The sequence below is a fragment of the Vombatus ursinus genome, unplaced genomic scaffold (assembly GCF_900497805.2).
Source record: "Vombatus ursinus unplaced genomic scaffold, bare-nosed wombat genome assembly UNPS02001419.1, whole genome shotgun sequence".
In the NCBI taxonomy this organism is placed as follows: domain Eukaryota; kingdom Metazoa; phylum Chordata; class Mammalia; order Diprotodontia; family Vombatidae; genus Vombatus; species Vombatus ursinus.
The window spans coordinates 7,057,300-7,074,452 of record NW_020941197.1 but is presented as its reverse complement, the minus strand read 5'-3'; the positions used below and the strand labels follow the sequence as shown (position 1 = coordinate 7,074,452).

Below are 17,153 nucleotides of genomic sequence, written 5' to 3'. Positions count from 1 at the left end.
TGGGGATGGAAAAAAGACCTATGTTATGAAATCTGCACAGTATGAGGATATTGAATTCTTATTAGAGCAAGCCACTTTTTGGTTATGGAAGAATTCAAGTAATAAAGATATTTGAAAAAAACATAAATTTCATATTTAAGCACTATCGAAAGCTGTCCCCTTACCTTTTCTCTCCTGTTACTTACAGGAGAGAATGGAGTTTCTCCTTGTTTCTGCATATTGTTTCCACATAGTTTAGTCTAATGAGGCAATATAGTGTTATAGCTAATTCAGAATCCACTAATTTGAAATTTGTGATAATTTACATATAGGGTCTAAGTATGAAAGACTGGGTTTGCCATGTAGATTCATGCTGGAAACAAAATTGAAGGGGGTGCAGTTTATATATTTGAGAAAATAAACTTTTCAGAACATCTTAAATTCACAACAGCATAACATTTGCATACACTTGTGTCAGTTTTAAATGAATTTCATCTTTCATTAAAGCATATCAAATAGTACCTCTACTTGGTAATGCTTCAGTAGTTTTTAATTACTATATCGGGGAGCTTGGTGGTGCAGTGGAGAAAGTGCCAGACTGGGAGGCAGGAAGACCTCATCTTCCTGAGTTCAAGTATGACCTCAGACACTTACTAGCTGTGTATCCCTGGCCAAGTCACTCAACATGTTTGCCTCAGTTTCCTCATCTGTAAAATGAGCTGGAGAAGGAAATGTCAAACCACTCCAGTATCTTTGCCAAGAAAACCCCCAAACAGGGACACAAATAATCAGACACGACTGAACAACTATATATTGAATTGAAGTATATTTTTCATTTTTCCTATATATGTACCTATACATGTATATTTCAGATTTTTTACTAACATGTGGCATTTTCCTTTTTGTAATAAAATAGCAAGGTTTTATGGTATTTGCTTTTCAGTAAGGCAGATCCTGGGAGAGTAATTTATTGGATCATAAATTTAGAGGTAGAATGTACTTTAGAGGTCATCAATTCTACATTCATTTTACTAATGAAACCAAGTCTGAGAGAGGTTTGTAACTTATGTGACTAACCCAGAGTTAGTCATATAGCAAGTTTGTGTCTGAGGTAGTATTTGAACCCCAGCTTTCTTGACTTTGGAGGACTATTTCATGCTGCCTCACTACAGATAAATTATTTTATGTGAAGTATCCCAAGGAGAACTATTTCTTTAGAAAATAAGAATAAAGGTTTGTTTCTTTCTCAGAGAAGTTTATAATATAAAGAGAAAATTGTGACATCTAATCATTCATGTCTAGAATTTATCATGTGAAACTATTTTCAAATATATAACTCTTTATAATCCTTTATGGCATCAATCTCTTTGGTAACATCCCCTTAACATCATGATTTTATATTGACAAGCTCATTCTAGTTCCTATTGACTTATGCTGCAAAATTAAAGTACAAGTTTTCAAATGATCTCCTTGCCTTTTGATCTGAACTCGTGATTTCATCCATGTAGAGAATCGTATATCATCAACTTGGATGTAATTTATAGTCTTAGAGAGTTTCTTGAGGCAGTAAGAGGTTAAATGACTCAACTGAAGTCATCCTCAATGGCAGACTTGAACCCAGGTCTTTATTTCAGACATAGATTAAACTTCTCAGTTTAAGACAGATCCTCGTTATCATATTAAGACAAGATTCTTCTATGCCCATGATTTGTAGGGTTTTAAACAAAAATATTTACTGTCAAGAGCCATTTTCCTCTATTTATTGAGATAATTGTATGGTTTGGGGATATTTTTGTTCTTAATATTATGTTAATTATCTTCCTTATGTAGAACAATCCTTCCATCCCTGGTGTACATCCAACTTGGATATAACGAATGAGCTTTTGGATTAATTGCTGTAGCCTTTTTGTCAATATTTTACTTAATATTTCTATATATTAAAGGTAGACTTGAAACTAAGTCTTCCTGACTGTAAAACGTTCCACCTGTCTGCTATATCATATAACTTCTTGCCCTTAATTGAATGAAAAATAAAACTTCAGTGGAAGTCTCTCTTATTTCATTGGACAGGATTCACACTTTTAACCTTAAGTTATCCAAAATAGGTCGGACACTCTCTAGTTGTGTGACCCTGGGAAAGTCACTGAATCCTGCTTGCCTCAGTTTCCTCATCTGTAAAATGAACTAGGGAAGGAAATGGCAAACCACTCCAGTATCTTTGCCAAGAAAACCTTAAATGCAGTCACAAAGACTTGGACACAACTGAAACAACTAAACAACAACAACAACCACAAAAGGAAACAAGAGCTCTAAATAGCATTAGTAATAAGATTTAATATATATACTACACAAATTATTTCCAAAAATTGAGAAAGAAAGTACTCTAAGTTCTCCTATGAGCCAAACATAGGTCTGATTCTCCTGATTACTCAGGGAAATGTAAAGCAAAGAAAGAAAACTATCGAACACTATAATGAATGAATCAATTGATTCAGAAATATTAAATAAAATCTTGGCATAAAAGATCATAGCAATTATTCCAAAAGATTGTGTATAGTATCCAAGTTGGATTTATACTGGGGTTGAAAGGATGGTTCTACATTAGGAAGATAATTGACACAATTATACTAAAAACAAAAATATCCCCCAAACCATGCAATTATCTCAACAGTTACGGGAAAAAGGCTCTTGACATTTTTGCTAAAAACTCTACAAAGAAGGGGCATAGATGAATCTTCTCTTAATATGATAACAAGCATCTATCTTAAAATGAGAAGTAAGCATTATATGTAATAGGGAAACATTTGAAATTTTCCCAATAAATATAGTAGTAAAACAAGCCTACTCCCTTTTCCTGCTATTATTTGATATAGCTCTAGAAATCTAACAATAGCAAAAAGAGACAGGAATTAAAGGCATAATGAGAGCCAAAGAGGAGATAAAAACTATCCCTATTAGCTGATGAAATACTGATTTAATCAGAAAATCCTAGGAAACAAGCAAAGAAACCAATTGAAACAATATTTTCAGCAGAGTTGCAGACTACAAAACAAACTCACAAAGTTAACAGCATTTCTACATAATAATAACAAAATCCAAGAGACAATTAGAAAAGAGCCGTTCAGAATAATGATAAATTGCATAAAATATTTTAGAATTAATATACCAAAGCCCACTCAATGCTTGTATAGATTGAATTATAAGATGATCCTTGAAGAAATAAAGACTAACAAATAGCTGGGGGAATACTCAGTGCTCATGGCTGTACTCCTCCAATATAATAAAAATGACAACAATATCAATGTTAATTTACATATTTAGTTATATGTCAATCTACCAAAGGGGTATTTTACAGATCTAGGCAAATAAATTGCAAATTCATTTAGAGAAGTGAAAGAATTAGAATATCAAGGAAAATAACAGAAAAAAGCTAGGAATGGAGCACCTCCATACTTCCAACTATATTATAATGCAGCAAAAATCAAAGCCATTTGATATTTAAAAATAGAGAAGGAGATCAATGGAATAGACTAAATAAAGAAATAGAAATAATTGAACTTCGGAATTCAGTGTTTGATAAACACCAAAACATAAATTACCCAAGAAAGTGCTCCCCTTTTAATAAGAACTTCTGGGAAAAATAGAAAGCAATCTTGTAGAAATTAGACTTAGACCAATGTCTTATACCATATTCCCCAATTAGTTCTAAATGGATATGTGACCTGAATATTAAAGACTATACCATAAAACCTTAGAAGAAATGGGGATTCTATACCTTTCACAGCTATTGACAGGGAATGAATTCTCTAAAAAAGTTTTTTATTCAATAGATTTTTATTGGTAGCTTTTTTTATGACATAAATTTGTGTATATATTACTTCCCTTCCCCATTCCCAGAGAGCCAGGAAGTGAATTTTTTTTTTTTTGTAGGCAATTGGGGTTAAGTGACTTGCCCGGGGTCACACAACTAGTAAGTGTCAGGTGTTTGGTCTGAGGCCGAATCTGAACTCAGGTCCTCCTGACTTCAAGGCCAGTGCTGTATCCACTGTACCACCTAGCTACCCCAGGAAGTGAATTTTTAACTAAAAAAGGAATAGAGGGAATAATGAAAGATAAAAAAGGTAATTTTAATTACATGAAATAGAAACGTTTTGCACAAACAAAATTAATACATCAAGGAAAAGAATGGAAGCAGTCAACTGAGGAAAAAAACTTTATGTTTGATACATAAGATATAGACAACCAACAAAAATCTAAAAGACCAAAAAACATCCCCCAACAGATATGTGATTAAATGACATGAACAAATAATTCTCAAAAGAAGAAACACTACTAACAACCATATGAAAGAACGTTTCAAATAACTAATTATTAGAGAAATACAAATCAAAACAAACTTGAGATCTCAAATCACAACCAGAAAATTGGCAAAAGATAAAAATAGTATGGGAGGAGTTGTAGAAGGACAGGAACACTAATAGATTTTTGGCTGATTGTGAACTGGTATAACCATTCTGGAAAGCAATATGGAATTTGTAAACAAAGTAACTAAAAATGTCCATACTCTCTGATCTAGAGTTTCTACTGTCAGGTGTAAACCCCAAGGGTATAATTTACTAAATGAAAGACTCCATGTACATCAAAATATTTATAGTAGCACTTGTTGTGATAACAAAATTAAAAACATGTAGATACCCTTGGATTGGGCTAAACATAATATGATACACGAATGTAATGGAATATTATTGTTCTGTAAGAAGCAAGAATACAAGAAGACATGGAAAGATTTACGTGAACTGATACAAAGTGAAATAAACAGAGCCAAGGGAACAATATACACAATGATTACAACAATGGAAAGGGAAAGAATAAGAATTATAAAAAAATCAAAACTGAATGTTGTGAAATTATAAAGAATAGCTTGCCCCAAAGAAGAAATATTTGAAGCCACCTCTCCCCCTTCTTTGCAGAAGTCCATAGGTGTAGATTTGAACATTATGTATACCATCAGATTAAAAAAAAAGTAATGATTGGTTTTGCTGAATTTTTCTCTCATCTTTTAAAAATCTTTGTTAGAAGAAGTGGCTCTTTGGGAGAGGGGTGAAGGAGAGATATAGGGTGAAATGTGGATGATGTAAAATCAAAAGATATCAATAAAATATTTTTTAAAAAGAAATTAGATTTTTTTCCTGTCTGCTAATAGTTTTTGCTTCATCGGTTTGCCAGTTATTTTAGGCAGCATACACCTAGCAGTCAGATGTTACTCTACCATTAATAAGTCATTTGACTAAGCCAGTAACAATCTCTCTGCCTCAGTTCTTTTCTGATAAACAAATTTAATAATAATTATTTCACAAGTTGTGATGATGAACTATAGAGATAAAAGATGTCATTTAAAAGGTGAATATGCACTCCAAAATGCAAAACATTGTGCCATTATCCCATCTCTCTATCCCTGTCCCACGACCCTGCCCCCAACTCTTACTCAAGACAGACTCACTCTCTCTCTTTCTCTTTCTCTCTCTCTCTCTCTCTCTCTCTCTCTCTCTCTCTCTCTCTCTCTCGCTCGTCCTCCTCCTCCTCCTCCTCCTTCTTCTTTTGAGGGCACTATGTCCCTTTTAGTCAGGCAGGTTCAAATCTTGGATAGCAATAATAGCTATCATTTACATAGTACTTTAGAGTCTGTAAAATACTCTATATATGTAATCTTCTGGCACCATTAAGCACTTAATTAAATGCTTATTGACAGATCCTTATAACAGTCTTGTGAGGTAATGTCCTCTTCTATTACAAAAGAGGAGACTGAATGTCAGTTCCAGAGAAGTTAAGTGACTTGCCTGAGGTCATTTAGCTATTTCAAACCAGGATTCAAATGCAGTTGTTCCCAACTTCGAGAAGAGTATTCTTTCTTACGTATCATGACTGTTTCTTCCTTAACTCCTCTGTCTCCTTCACCCCCTGCCAAGGCTTGTCTCCCATTCCTCCTTTTTTCAGTTTCATGGCCATTATCCCAGTTCAAACCTTCATTACCTGTCGCCTGGACTACTACAGTAGCATCCTACTTCATCTCCCTTATTTTAGCCTTTCCCTTCTCCAATCCATCTGCACAGCTGCCAAATTAATCTTCCTAAACACAGATCTGTAACAGTTGTTACTCCTCTAATCAAAAACTTTTCAGTGGCTGCCTTTTGCCTCTAGGATAAAACACAAACTCCTCAGCTTGGTATCTCAAAGTTTCCACAGTTCGACTCACATTTACATTCATTTCATATTGATCCCTTCACACACGCTACATTTCTGCCAAACTGGCTTAGTAGCTAATCCTCAAATTCCACATTCCATTTTCTGTCTCTAGGTCTCTGCACAGGCTGTCCATTTACCTGGAATGCACTCCTTCCTCACTTTTGCCTCTGAAAGTTCTTAGTTTGTTTCAAGATTCAGTTCAGGTGCCACTTGTTCCAGTGAGTTTTTTCTTATTCCTTTTGTTTTTAGTGCCATATTCCTTTCTAGATCTACCAGTTATTTACTTATGTGTATGAAGGCTTTATCTACCTCCCCTTCCCCAAAGTAAAATGTAAGTTCCTTAAGGGCAGGGCTTGCTTGCTTGCTTCCTTCCTTCCTTCCTTCCTTTCCTATTTAAGGTTATCTGGCATGGTGCTTTGAACATGGCAGGTGGAGAGATCCTGATTTCTGGCTTCCAGCTTTGAGAAAGAAGACATGCAGTTCCAGACTCATGTACCTGAATGGGGAGAAAGACTGGGGAAAAGAAGATATGTGGAGGAAGCAATACTTCGATCATTTCCCTATCTCTAGCTTACTACACTACGGACTTTTAGGAATTTTCCCTTGGGTAAAATCTTCTACTCTGTAATCTCTCTCTCTCTCTCTCTCTCTCTCTCTCTCTCTCTCTCAATCTCTCTCTCTCTCTCCCTTCTTCTCCCTCTCCCTGAATCCCTCTTCCCTTTCTTTCTCCTTCTGTCCTTTATTTCCTCCTCCCCCCTCACTTTCCATTTCTCTTCTTCTCTCTCCTTCACCTCCGCCCCCCACTTATTCATTCTGTATATTAAACGGTATATTGTCATCTGCATACCTTCTTTGATTTCTTTTTGCTATTGGCTTGAATAAATGGGTTTATTTGCTAACTGTGTTCTTTGTTCAAACTGGTATTTGGTGGGAAGGGAGTCAAGCCTTAGATACATATCTTGGGGTACTTCTTCCCCATTAAGGGATAGTGATCTTGGGCTCAGCTTGGACCTAAAATTATTCTCCCTGAACTAACAGTTTTTTTCTGAGGGGCAGACAGATATAATTCTAGCCTGGTACCCTTTCTTTGAGGAGGGCAGAGTGGCCAGCCTCTGGCCCCAACCACTTACTTCCTTTTCTGGAAGGAATCAAAGGAACCAAATCCTTAGAAAAGGATGGGTAGAGGAGACTCTAGAGATGTCTATTCATGCCCACTTTTGAGCCAACCCTGGACAGACTCATGAGGCCGTACATAACTGATGAGTAGCACCCCTATCCCCACATCCTTATGCAATAAGATTTTATACAATTGATCAATTTTGTTCTGACTCAACATTTCCCAAGAAATATTCAAACAACCTATCTTCCCCAAGCACATTTCTCTAAAAACATTTAAATAAAAAGGCTTAATAGAGTTCAATTAATCAACAAAATTTATTTATTTTTTCTTTTTTTTGAGGCAGTCGGGGTGAAGTGATTTGCCCAGGGTCACACAGCTAGTAAGTATCATGTGTCTGAGGCTGGATTTGAACTCAGGTCGTCCTGACTCCAGGGCTGATACTCTATTCACTGCACCACCTAGCTGCCCCATCAACAAAATTTATTTAGCACTCACTGTGTCCTAGAAACTCTGTTAGGCTTTGGGGAGGATGAATAGATTGCTATGAATATTTTCAATTGCATTTGATTTTAGTTTAGTGCCTTCATGAGAGGCAGTGGGCCTAGTGAATAAAGAGTTGGCCTCTGAGTTAGTAAGATCTGGGCTCAAGTGCTACCTCAGACATATACTGGTTGTTTTACCCTGGGCAAGTCACTTAACCTTTTAGTACTCTAGGCTTGCACTTCTTAAACTGTGGGTCTTGACCCCCTATGGGGTCGAGTAACTGAATGTGGGGGTCATGTAAAAATGTGGCAACAGTAAAAGGTTTCTGAATGTGCAACAACCAAAAATTAGTTAAAAATCAAATGCGTAAGAATCTGAGGTGTTTCTGGCAGCACTTGCCTGTGTTGTATCACATGACTTCACTGCAGCCATAATTCTGAACATAGCATTGACAATTATAAAATCAAAATATTGATCAATTCTGAAAAACGCTGAAGATATTCTATGTCCTGCAGTATTAAATATTCTGCCAAAATTTAATTCTTTATGTAAAAATAAATAAGCACATTTCTTCTTTAATAGTAAAATTATATGTATACCAAAGAATGGTTTTTTAAAAAATTTCTTTATGATTTATTATCAGTATATGTTTGATTTGTATGTCTATTTTATATACCTTTATACCTGGGGTCGCATAAAATTTCTTGGTGAAAAGGGGTCACAAGTGGAAAAAGTTTCAGAAACCCTGTTCTAGGCCAAGGTGGTCAAATTTGAGGCTGTGGGCTACCTAGTGGAATTAGATTAAAATTCTAATTGGGAAATATTCAACAAAATAAATAAAGATATAATATAATGTTAATTTGTGGTTATCTAAGTCAATATGCAGTCTTCAGGGATCTGTTTCTATTTGAGTTTGATATCACTGCTCTAGGCAACTCCTTAAGACTATGAATTATAGGAAAAGTGTAGAGGGAGTTTCCTTAATCTCATGTAATCAAAGCTCTAATCCTTGGCCCTATTTTGTTGTTGTTTTCAGTTCTGTCCTACTCTTTGTGACTCCATTTGGGGTTTTCTAGGTAAGAATACTGGAGTGGTTTACATTTCCTTTCTCCATCTCATTTTACAGATGAAGGAACTGAGGCAAATAGGGTTAAGTTACTTGCCCAAGGTCACACAGGTAGTAAGTGTCTGAGGCCAAATTTGAACCCAGGAAGATGAATCTTCCTGACTCCAGGCCCAGCACTCTATCCACTGTACCACCTACCTGCCTTGACCCTATATACTTGCATGGTAGTGAATGAAATTCATGCTATAGGTTCTCATCACTTTTTTTTAACTATTATTTTTATTTTCGCCATCTATATAATATCAAACACTTATTTTAGGAGGATTTAATTCATATGTATAGGAATAGGCTTTAATTGCCTAAAGTTGTTAGCTAGGTGGTACAGCAGATAGGTCACTGGGTCAGGCATCAGGAATATCTGAGTTCAAATTCAGCCTAAGATATTTACTAGTTACATGACCCTGTGCAAGTCATTTAACCTCTGTCTGCCTCAATTTCTTCAACTGTAAAGTGAGGACTGTAATAGTACCTACCTCACAAGGTTGTTATGGGGATCAAGTAAGATGTTTGTGAAACACTTAGCACAGTGCTTGGCACAGAGTAGGTACGTAATAAATGATTGTTACCATCTGTCTCCTCTAAAATGAAGCTATTTGAGAAGTTGCATGGTGTAGTAGAAATAGTGTGGGATTTGGAGTTAGGGAACCTGGGTTTGAAAAAGCTCAGTCACTTAACTCACTGTATAAGTTGGGGCAAGTCCTATCATCTCTCTGCCTTGGTTTCTTCATTTGTAAAATGTAAGTATTGAAGTAGATGACCACTGAGGTCCCTTCCAGCTCTCAATGATCTTATGATGCACTATACTGAGCATTTTATGAGAACATTGACTTGATATTTGTGACATCTGCCACTAGGGAAGAATTTGAGGCAAAATATTATGACTAACAGTCAAAGAGACAGCCATCTACCACAGTCTCAGCTTCCATGACATTTAGCATTATCTTTTATATGCAAAGGAAGTGGTAGTAATGATAGAGCACACATTGAAATGTTTTCTTCAACCAAGAGATCATCGTGCATGGTAAAACAGCAATGTTGTAACGATGATCAACTGTGAAAGACTCAGCTACTCCTATTCATACAATGACCCAAGACAATTCCAAAGGATTCATGATGGAAAAAATTCCATCCACCTCCAGAGAGAGAACTGATGAACTTTGAGGGCAAATTGAAGTGTAACTTTCACACTTTCTTTATTTTTCTTGCTTTTTTTGGAAAAATATAGCTAATATGGAAACGTGTTTTGAATGATTTAATATTTATAATTGATATCATATTGCTTGCCTTGTCAGTAAGTGGGAGGGAGGGAAAGAATTTGGAGTTCAAAATTTAAAAAGAAAAGAATGTTAAAAATAAATAATAAATTAAAAAAAAAGCAAATGTCTTCTTCGTATGGCTACCCATTCCAGTAGGATTCCAGGATACCAGTTTAGCATCATTAAGGTAAAGAGTGGGTAATAAATTGTTAGTGAGCACCTACTATGTGCTGGGCATTGTACTAAATGCTGTGAGAGAAACAAAAGGCAGATAAGACACTACCTCTTCTCCCCTCCCCCACCACCAGAAGTTTACATTTTGTTGAAGAGGCAAGACTTACATCCACGAAACAATTATAAATCAAGAGCATATCATTAAGCAATATATTGTGTGGTGAAAATAACATTATATTCCGTCACATTACAGGTGAGCGGAAAAAAAAAAGAATTCAGAGACCAGTGAGCTGTCTATAAAGGCCTACTGGAAGCGAGGTGGAAAATGGTCTGTGCAATGAAGAATAGGCACAGACACCTGAAGAAGGCAATTGCAAGGGCAGAACGTAATAAACAAAGACAGAGAACTCAGAATGAGAATATAATGTAGAGACATCAGAAAGGGGACTGGCTTGATGGGAGAAGAGGATGCATGTGTTGGGGAATATTGTACAGAGTACAGGACAGTGCAGTGGATCTCTATCCACGCAGGCAATTCAGGCACCACGCCTGAAGGCAGGAAGACTCAACTCTCTGAGTTCAAATCTGGCCTCAGACACTTCCTAGATGTGTGACCCTGGGCAAGTCATTTACCCTGTTTGCCTCAGTTTCCTCATTTGTAAAATGAGCTGGGGAAGGAAATGGCAAAGCACCCAGTGTCTTTGTCAAGAAAAGTTTGGGGTGAGGAGTCTGAAACGACTTAACAAGAATTGAGGGATATGGTTAGATAATGGAAAGCAAGGCTTATGATATGACTCTAATGCCAAATCAAGAAGCTTTAATTTCACCTGACGGGCAAAATGAAACTTTACGAGTAGAGGAATAACATGATAAAATCAGTGTTTAGAAAGATGAGTTAGGATTGATTGGAGAGAAAAGGGAAATTGGAGCCCGGAAGCCCATCTAGGAGATGATTTAGAGCTGGAATAAACATAAAATGCCACCTAGTCCCATCCTTTCATTTTGCAAATGAAGACACAGTTCCTAAAAGTCCAAAAAGTGACTTGTTCAAGGTCATTCAGGTAGTTAAGGTCAAACACCAATTTTAATTCAGGTCCTTGGACAACAAAGTCAATGATTATTCTGACTGACACTAGAATAACAATAAACTAAATGATCAAAAAATACATGCTGAAAATGTGGTGAGAAAAGAATGCTAATATTTGATATTCGATTTTGTATTTGTGCAATGCAATGACATTGCATGTTCTATAGTGAATCATGTATTCAGAATTCAAATAAAGGAATTTAATCTCTGATAGTTGTAGTTGGATGTCTATTACTCAGGAACAGTAAAGAAAAAAAAAATCAATATCCACAGTCCCTTTGGCACATGACTGCTTCCATAGATCCTGCACAGTGTGTGTCTAGACCAGAAGAGTAGATACACAAATCCAGTCCTTTGGCAGGTTGTGTGGATATTCATACATAAATTGACCTTGGGTTAGCAAAAGGTGGCAATCCATGAAAACATGGGGAAACATCTGAAAAATCATGGGATCTTGAATGGTCTCTAGTAATATATGACATTCCAATTAAAGAAATTAGTGCCAGAACCCAGCATTATATGTTAGGTAAATGTTTGGAAACAAGTCATTCAGACATAGAACTTGCCTTTCATTGAGCCCTACATGTATATGTAGGAAGACAACATGCTGAATTTTGATGGGGCTGTTAATGGATTTAGAGGTGACTCAAAGCATTCTGAAATGACTCCTTAGGAATGAAGCCCTCCAAATTTAGGTAGCAGGACAGAGGAAATGAACTGTGACAGTTTTAAGCAAGAGGGATTTTCTAATCCACTCTCTAAAGCAACTATAAAATTAAGGTGATTATGTTAGGCAGTGTGCCTTATATATCATACATACTTAATAAACGATTATTGAAGTATACGATTCATTTTTTATTTTTGAAATCAGTTCTCAAATGTATAGAGAATTAGAAGTACTTTTTATCTAGAATAAAATCAGAGAACGCAAAGAATCCTACTGAATTTGTTAAGTTTGTTGTGATATCTTTGAAAAAGGTTTGATTCTTTAGAAATGAATTAATAGAGGCATTCTTGAGACCAGCCAAGATGGTGGAGTGGAAGGAAGTAGAACAGTCAAACTCTCTCCCACAACAGCTCCACAAAGATATAAAATACATACTGGATTGAGTCCTAATTGGGAAATCCAAGGAAAAAAAATCACACCAAGTTACTTTTCCAGCCTAGGTCAGCTGGGAAACAGAGAGGTCTGTGGACACTAGGGTCAGGGTATTGCCAGGACTGTATAGGCCAGGACTTTCCAATTCCAAGAATCAAAGGGGGTCTGCTTGCAGCTGTGGACTGGGGCAAGAAAAGACCCTACATCATGAACAGAAGGGCCAGACCTTATTCAGGGAGCAGGAACTTATACCAACAGGCAATTCTGTTGCTCAGTATCACTAATGGGTCACAGTTCTAGTAAAGACTGAGGAGGCAACTTGTGCCTTGAATGGGGATGGGTGATCTAGGGAAAAAGTGGTCATGGGCCCTAGGCTGTGTACCGAGTAAGGAACAAGTACAGAAGTGAGCATCAATTGTGTGACTCTGACCCCAGGAGAAGACCATCCCCTGGCCCAGTCTGAAGCCTATAATGGGAGAACTAGATTGGGAACCTAGAGCAAAGAGGAACCTGCAGTTCTGTCATCCCATCTGGCTGGGGTTATTATCAACCTATTGAAGCTCCAACCATGATGGCAAGTCCACAGTTATGTCACTCAGACCCAAACACAGGTCCGGAACTTTTAGAGCTCAGACCAGGAAGGTAATATTGAGGTTTTACTTTGGTTCAGACTACTCTGGGTTCACTGACAGTTGTAGGTCTCCAGCCAGAACTGTCTATGAGATCCTGATAACATAACGCTCAGTACCTCAAGAAAGCAGCAGCAAGACCTAAGAAGAAAAACAAGACCAAGCATGGCTGAGAATTCCATCCAGAAATGCTCAGAGACTGACTCTAACTAAAAGTCAGAAGCTAGGAAGTTAGATTGGAAGAGTGAGCAAACAAAGAAGACTCCCACTATAAAGAACTGTTATGGAGACTGGGATACTCAAGACCTAAATCCAGAAGAAGAGGAGGACTCCAAAATGTCTATAAGCAGAATTTCAAAGAAAAACACAGCTTGGGCACAAGTTCAACTAGAATTCCTAAAACAATAAAGTGAGGATTTAAAAAATTATTTTATAAATGAAATGAGAGCACTAGAGGGAACAATTTGAAAATAAATTAGTTCACGAGGGGAAAAATTGGGAAAGAAATGAGAGCTATGGAAGAAAGAATTGGAAAGGAAACTAATAGCTTGGCATAAAAGGTGCAAAGCCTTACCCGAGTAACAGAATACTAGAAAATTAGAATGGATCAAAAAGAAGTTAATGATTATAAGAAACAGCAGGAAATATTAAAATAAAATCAGAAGACAGAAAAAGTAGAATAAACTATAAAATGTCTCACGTAATAAACAACTGACCAGGAAAAAATCAAGGAGAGATAATTAAGACCTATTAGACCACATGGGTGGGGGGGAGGGTAGAAGAAAAAAGGGAAAGTGGACCTAAAAATAAAATATTAAATAAAAAAGAATTATTAGATTACCTGAAAGTCATAACCAACAAAAGAGCCTACATATCATATTTCAAAAAATCATCAAAGGAAATTGCACAGATTTCTTTGAACCAGAGGGCAAAGGAAAAATAGAACAGGATCTACTTGTCACCTTCTGAAAGAGACTCCCAAATGAAAACTTCCAGGAATATTATAGGCAAAATCCAGAGTTTCTTGGTCAAAGAAAAAATACTTCAAGTATTTGGGAAAGAAAGAATTCAAGGATCAAGGAGCCACAGTCAGGATCACACATGATTTGGCAATCACCACTTCAAAGGAACAGAGAGCTTGGAATACAATATTCCAGAAGGCAAATGATAATAAGTTTACAACCAAAAGTAACTTACTCAGAAAAAAGTGAGTATAAGATTCTCCAGAGGACAAAATATATTTTTAATGAACTAGATGACTTTCCCAACATTTGTGATGAAAGACTCATGTTCTGTATTTTAAAATATAATATTTTAAATAGTATATAAAATATTTTAATATGATATATAAGAATATAATATACAATAAAATATTTTAAAATTATATAAAATATAAAATAATATAAAATGATTATATTAAATATTATATTTAAAATACAATATTTTAAAATATAAATACAGGAGTCAAGAAAAAACATAAAAAGGTGAATATAACTGATCAATAATAAGGGACTAAACAAGGATGAACTGTCTACATTCTAAAATGTAGAGATGATATATGTATCCTCTCAGAACCATAACATCATCAGGGGTCATAGAGAGAGTCTAGTAAGACAAAGAGCCTGGGAATGTTTTGTTAGTTTGTTTGTTTTATAATTCTATGATCTTAAGGTAAGAAAGGAAAGGTAGAGGAAAATGAATATACCAACATAAAGAATCTAGTATCTTCCCAATACCATAAATGATGAAGCTGCTGGGAAGGCTTAAATCCTTTGAGTACCTGTATAGTAATGCCCCAAAGCCCTTTTTCCTACTTGTGGAGAGTTTGGGTTCCAGCTAGCTACCAATTTCCCAGACTTCCCTCCACACCCCCCACTCCCACCCCAGTATAAATCATCAGCAGTTCTTGCACTCTGATCTACATACAGGGTCCAGGATTCTCACTCCAACTCCTCAGGTAAAATGACCCAGATAAAAACCTATCAGACTTTACTGGTTTTGAAGGACCAAATCCACCCAGGGTCCCACAGTGGACCTGTTTCCTTCATCCCTGACTGCCCTTCTTATTGTGAGTATTCCCACCTCATCCCCAAGCAAATATTTTCTCCTTGCTTACTTCACTTTCTCCCTGAATACTTTTCAGTACCCCACTTTCCAGCCATGACAGTTTTCTCTTTAGAAGCATTAGCCATTGACCAGGATTGGGACTTAGGATCTCAGCAGCCACCCCTACCTTCTAAGCCATTTCTTGTGGCATGTAGAATACAAGGCTGGACTGGGAACCCCATATTCTGAAAATAGTACCTCCCCCCTTCTCCCTGACACGAGGTCTTTGATGATGGGTACACTACTACTCACCTACCATTCAGATTTGTCCCCTAGTAACATAAGTGGTTTTTATGGGAGATTGCCATCTTGTACTATATTTTGGAATCCTTAACCTTAAAATACATTAAGAAAACAAGGTTGGGGGGAGAGGAGCAGAAGGGTGAGGGAAAATATTTCACACAATTTGGGTGAACAAGTTGAAGTTTATACAAATAAAGAGGAAGCAGTATGTGTGGGTGGGGGGAATGGCAATTGAACCTCACCATCATTGAAAATGGTCAAAGGAGGGTAGAATACACACACAGTTGGGTACAGAAATACATTTCACTCAATAAGGAAACAGGTGAGAAAGGGGAGAAAGGAGAGTGGGGAATAAGAAAAGGATAGATAAAGGGATGAATTAGTTTAAACAAAATAAACTTGGTATAAATTTATTTTGGTATAAGGAATGTCCATGTCAAAGAGAGGTTTAAAGGGAAAGAAAGGATAAAAATCTGTGGTCAGACTCTGGGTAAGGGAAAGAGAATTGGGGCAGGGGAAGAGAAATAGCTTTCATTAAACCTAGAGCACTGGTGCTATACATGATCCTTCTTTCTCACCACCCTCTAAAAACAAAGGGCAGGAAACTCACCAGTGAATGCAACGGTTCCAGAGGACTCCTGATGAAACATGCCACTTGCATCCTGACAGAGAGGTGATTGACTCAGGGTGCAGATTGAGGATCCCCCCCCTTTATTTTTGGATGTGGCCAGTATAAGGATTTGTTTTGCTTTACTATGAACATTTGTCACTGGAGTTTTGCTTTCTTTTCATTTTCAGTTGGGTGGAGGGGAAGTGGGAGAGAAAATGGATTTTTATTAATTGAAAAAGTACAAATAAGTTTAGAAATGTAAATTAACATCTCTTATGAGAAAACCTAGAATTTCAGAGATGGAAAAAGAAATGTACATATTGGTAAGTGCATTGCAAAAGTGAATGAGATAATTACAAATCACTTTGGGGCTGAAGAATTGACACCCAGAGTTCATCAGCATAAACTTTTATTTAAAATTTTATTTAAATTTTTAAAAAAAATCAATTTTATGTTATTTTGTTTTTCTTAAGAAAAAGAATGTTTACTTTGCTGGCTACCAGAACTGCTTATAACAGCGCACTTTTACATAGTTCTTGACAGTTTGAAAAGCCTTTTCCTTCCAACAACTCTGGGTGTAGTAGGTTGTGTAAATATCACCACTCTCTTTTTACAGAGCAGGAAACTGAGACTCTAAGGGATACGGTAATTTCAACTTCTTTGACTTGCTGCTGCCTTTCAGACTAACTTCCGGAGGACTTGGACTGTGTTTTTATCTTTATATTCCCAGCACCTAGAAATAGGATCATAAATTTAGAAGTAGAAGAGATCTGAGAGCTCAGCTAATACCCCCTTATTTTACAGATGAAGAAACCCAAGTCCTTTCCTCAAGGCTACATGGGGAGAAATGGAAGATGGGGATTCTACACCAGTCTTCTGTCTCTATGATCGAATATTAAGTCATGTGAGGTAGACCTAGAGGAAGGGGATTTAAACCCTTCATCTCTCCCCATTTCCTAGCTGGTAAAAAGAAGTTCTCTATTCCTTAGACTGCCATT

The 17,153-nt window shown here is 36.6% G+C and overlaps 1 protein-coding gene across 3 annotated transcripts in view; it reads right to left on the bottom strand.

Moving 5' to 3' along the window:
• Positions 1 to 17,153, bottom strand: part of COL8A1 (collagen type VIII alpha 1 chain) — a 227,144-nt gene that overhangs the window by 90,362 nt on the left and 119,629 nt on the right. The window lies entirely within an intron of this gene.